This window comes from Electrophorus electricus, chromosome 8 (assembly GCF_013358815.1).
Source record: "Electrophorus electricus isolate fEleEle1 chromosome 8, fEleEle1.pri, whole genome shotgun sequence".
Classification (NCBI taxonomy): Eukaryota; Metazoa; Chordata; class Actinopteri; order Gymnotiformes; family Gymnotidae; genus Electrophorus; species Electrophorus electricus.
In genome coordinates this window covers 16,026,168-16,031,157 of record NC_049542.1, presented here as the reverse complement: position 1 = coordinate 16,031,157, position 4,990 = coordinate 16,026,168, and the positions used below count along the sequence as shown (strand labels likewise).

At 40.2% G+C, this 4,990-nt stretch overlaps 1 long non-coding RNA gene across 1 annotated transcript; it reads left to right on the top strand.

The window, feature by feature from the left end:
• Positions 1-329: 329 nt before the first annotated feature.
• Positions 330-4,990, top strand: LOC113586310. Its single transcript, XR_003411630.2, has 5 exons — positions 330-480; positions 691-789; positions 2,354-2,512; positions 3,313-3,423; positions 4,432-4,990. It is a non-coding gene; the product is annotated as an uncharacterized LOC113586310 (long non-coding RNA).

Sequence of the window (4,990 nt, the reverse complement as noted above, 5' to 3'; positions counted from 1 at the left end):
AGTTTTCAGTCTTAGTCTTTTCAACAAGTTCTCTATCTCTCTTTTACTCACACCCTCTCTTACACATGTACACACACATATGCTGTCACGCACACTCATACCCACACAATAACTCTTACATTTTCTATGAAACTCCCATCCTATCACTCCCATTCTCTTCCCTGCTTGTACTGTTTAGATGACAAACAATTGCGTGCTCAAGGCCTCTGGGGAGGAGCTTCTGTGCACTTCTCATGTCTCAGGTGCCATATAAGGGCAGAACCAGCAGGTAGTTTTTGCCAAACTTAGTCATCAAAGTGCATAGGGCTCAGTCACACAGTCAGCCCACAGTATTTGGATGAAACTTAGGGGGCGTGTTTCTTTCTACTCCAGGGCTCTATGTATTCTGGCAAATGCATGGTTCCCAAACCAGTTTATGATCTAGGCTTGTTTCTCCCCTTAAAACCCCAAGACCTAGAACTCCAAGAACAGTTTCCTCAGGTACAGTTGGTGAAAACCACTGGGGCATCCTGCCATTTTCTGTAACTGAATCTATAAGTGTTGTATAGAGGTTTACAGGAGTACAGTTATTAACATATATGCCTTTCTAAAGTATGAATACTGCTTCTTTTTAAAATTTTGGCCATGAGTTGGTTTTTTTTGTCTTATATTTAAGGGATAAATTATTCACATAATTCTGTTTTTCTGTAGGTTGTTAACTGAGCTTGTGTGTCCTAAGCAAGCTACATTTAGGACTGAGACACACAGAAGAAATACACACCTCCTACTTCCCACACTGAGGAGCTATTGGTTAGCGATTACTCTGATGTAACAGAGGCACTGAGTTTGAACAGAATCAAGTGCTTGCCTATGCATGCTAAAAATTCTAAGAAATGCTAATTGCTCTTCTCCTAATGATGTTACTAAACAGGACGACTGAAAATATGGCCTTGCTTTTGTCTCCTACAAGTTATTAATTCAATGTTTTTGACTTTTATGATCACTAATGATGGACTGTTTGCACTTGTGTAGCATGTTGTCTGTTGTTTTGTGTTGCACCATGGTCCTGGAGGAACATTGTCTCGTTTTTGTTGTGTACTTGTATATAGCTGAAATGACAATAAAACCTCTTTGAACTTTGAACTTGAACTTGAACTATTATCAGCAGTTATTGTTAGATGCAACTGTAACTGTCAAAGACAAGCCATGACACAGGTTGGATTGAACTGCAGGATTTCTCCTGTAAGAGACATGGTTAGGAAGCCCATGGGTAACTCTGGATATCCAACAAAAATATGTTTGGATTTTATGTAACAAAAGATTTTTTAGTTGTTATCTTATGCAACAAAGAACTTGATAACCTTGTATTCATCATGTGAGCACTGGATTGATCAACCACTTTAGATATGAAAATAAACCTTTTAAAGACCGTGATGTGATTACTAAAAGTGTTAGGAAGATCTCTGAGATAATGTGTGGGTAGGGATAGGAGTAATGTTGTGAATGGTTGAAGGCAGATAAAAAAAAGATTATCATGTATATCCCTTGATTCAGCACAGGCCTCAGTTTCCTGTTATTGTAAAAATGGAGTCCAATTTCAGATAACTTCCCCTTTCTTGTACTTTATGTGTTAAAAAAAAGAAACTTATTTGAAAAAGCACCTTCTTTGCTTCTTTGGCTGAAGTGCAAAAACTGTTTGCATGATTATGTTATTGATGTGTCTCAGAATCATAGCATTTACACTCTCCTTTCCCTCAACCACACCCAGGCCCACTGAATGTGGATGTGCCCACATCTTTCCCTTCACACTGTTCCATAATGCTAATTTCAAACAGCTGGAAAAATTTACCACATTATTTTCTAAAGCATGTGAGCATATATCTTCATACTCATTGTAAAGAACTTGGAAACTGAAATAAACAGGATTACTTCATTTAAACTTAAATCAGATTTGTGTTCACACCAGCTGGGTCATTCAAGATTATAACTCATCAATTATGCAGAGATAACTTTGCTGCAGCCAGCATTGACTCATATGTTGTGACCTACTTCTGGGCTATAACATTGCTCGAGCTTGACAGAACATGGAAAAGAAGTCAGTGAGAGACAGACTGTTCCGTGTGAATATGTGAAATATGAGGGATCTCTTTCCCCGCTCACTCTCTGCCCCTGTTATTATCCAGATATGTATGGTGTAGAGAGGGAAAAGAGTCTGGATTTAAGAGCATCTGTGGTTTACAGGGCATTGAATCAGAGATGCTTGGTATTCTGGCTATCTCTCTGCCTGGGCTGCTTCCTCTGTCCCTGTGAGGAGCCTTGTTGCCTGCTTACCCTGATCTCTTTTCTCCCATCAGCCAACTTTCACTCTGTGCAGGGTCAGTCAGAGGCCTGTAGAGGGAACAGAGGCTTCAACCGTGCTGGTACAAAGGGGTGAGAATTAGATGCTTGCTCTGCTGCCCCAGCTGTCCAGTTAATTCCTGAGTATGCGACCCATGTCCGTCATCCCACCCAGCCAAGGAAAGCAGTGCTGGAGGTGAAGACATCTCTTCCATTGGTTGTATCCATTAGGCTGTGGCTATGGTCATTATTCCATAATGGCATATTACTAGAAACAAGGACTCCTGTTCATAAGAAAGCATTTCAGTTTTGCTAAAACACTGAATGCTTTTCAGGCATTTTTCCGAAACGTTCATGTCATCTTTATTTGCAGCTAATATGTATCGGGCAATACTCACTGTATAATGTGTTTACCTTCATATAAAATAACATGCCACATGACATAGTCATGTTTAATGGATCCTTATCTTCTGTGGCAGTGAGCTTTGCCCTGATCGGTGCTGGGCTTTGCTCACAGAGAGTGGGTGGAAGAGGCAGTGATGGGATGGAGCTCTGGGCCACAGGGAGAGAGACAATACAGAGGAAGGGGAATCCAGTGTCACTCACTGCAAGCCTGTCACAGTCATTCCCTAAAAAGGCAATCCAGTCTATTGGCATGACTGAGGAGCACCAGATGGATATAGAGAGAAAGAGAGAGAGAGGGAGGAGCATTCCTGGGCTAGGTGTTGAGCCAGGTAACCCTCACAGTGTCTGTGAGAGTGTTCCATGGTCAGAAGCTGCAATCCATGCTAAGTTCCTGCCTAGCAGCTTACTACAGGTAGAGTGCAGCTCTCACCCTACCCTGTACGTTAAGATCATACTTTCTGCCTAAATAAGGAAAGATTGAAGAGTAGAAGACTGACATATGTAGGGGTGGGCAGAATTGCAACACTTCCATGCCTGAAATTCTTTATTATCTCTCTTTCCCTCTCATATTTTGTCTCTCTCACACTGCAGGAAGTTCGATGGTTCTCAGAAAAGAACTCCCACTGAAGAGTGTGTGGCTGAGCATAAACACACACGCCTGGTTAGAAGCAATATGTAACCTGAAAACTCAGTGATGTGCTGGTAGGGTGTTGCATAACTCCCAGTAATTGCACCATCTCCAACACGCAGTGTGAAGGCCAAGTGTAATAAAATAATGGATTTCATATCTCAAATTGGTTTCAGCTCCTACTCAGTGTCCTACATGTAGAATAGTCCCACTTTATGATAATCTAAGGATTTACAAATTTGGGATTTCCTTTGTTTGTTAAAAAATCTCTCAAGAGGTTTACAATTGACAAATGGCATTTTTTTTAAAAGGAATTTGACATACTTTTTGGCAAACATACTAGGTGTTTTTATCTTGTATGTTTGTAGTTTATATAATCTCTTTGTCCTAGTACAGTTCTGTGGTCAAATTCTTCATACTCTGCATACTCCTGACAACATTTACATTTGCATTTACATTTACATTTACGGCATTTAGCAGACGCCCTTATCCAGAGTGACTTACAAAAGTGCTTTGTCGTTTAGTCATAGAATATATCCTAGTACAGTATAGTAGGTTAGAATTAAACATACCAATGAACTAGAATACTGTAGAATACAGGAATTAATGCTGATACCTAGAAGTGCAAAATATATAAGGTCTATCTTAAACAATGATAAGTGCTATAAACAATAAGTGCTAGAGTTTGTTAAAAAGCATAAATAATGCCCTACAATAAGTACTAAATTAGTCAGTCAGTAAGGGAGCAGTGTCAGTTGTCCTTTAAATATTCTGCAAATAGAAAACAAATATTAATAAACAAATATTAATAGCTTGCAAGACAGAAAAAAGGTAAGTGAGGGCAGTCTGCTACATGTTTTACAGACTGCCTGTACTTTGTGAACACTTTATGAAGTGACAAGAGACACAGTTTCAGAGAAAGGTGGCAGTTTTTCTTCTAATTTTCTTCTAATTCAGTTTTTCTTCTAATTTTGAAAAATATTTTTCTTTGGAAACACTCAACCTGTCCTGAATTACCTGTCTGTTTTGGGGGGAAAAAAAGGCAAAGTGACCAAGCAACTGTCCATATTTCTCTCTATCAGGGTGGTGATTTGGACAATGTGCCGTTCGTCAGATGAAAGCTACTGAGCGGAAAGAAGGAGTGGAGCCAGGCTGGGGACGTGGACCATCATGGTGTTCGCCCCGGAGGGACTGACTGTTGTTGGCCAAATGAACAAAAGAACGTGTGTCACTGCAGGCTGGACAGATGGGCAGCAGAAAGCCTCCATCCCAGGTCACAATAGCATGGCTCAGCAGGAGCAGCGATAGAGCCTGGAGACTCCACAACACCACCCAGCTCCATTCCTGGCCACACCTCTGACCAACTACAGATGCCTTTATCTCTTGTTACACTGCCAGAATACATGGGGCTAACCCCATGGATGCATCTGTAACTGCAAATGGAGACTGTTCTACGATGAGAAAGGATCAGACCTTTATTAAATTGTAGTGAAAACTGTTGACTACTGTTGTCTGTATTATAACTTTTCTATCAGCACAGCCAGCTCTATTTCTATTAATTGAAAGCAGTTAGTAACCAGTGTAATAATTATGGGGAGATGTGCAAGTATAATATGTGTGATAATAAAATTATTACAATTC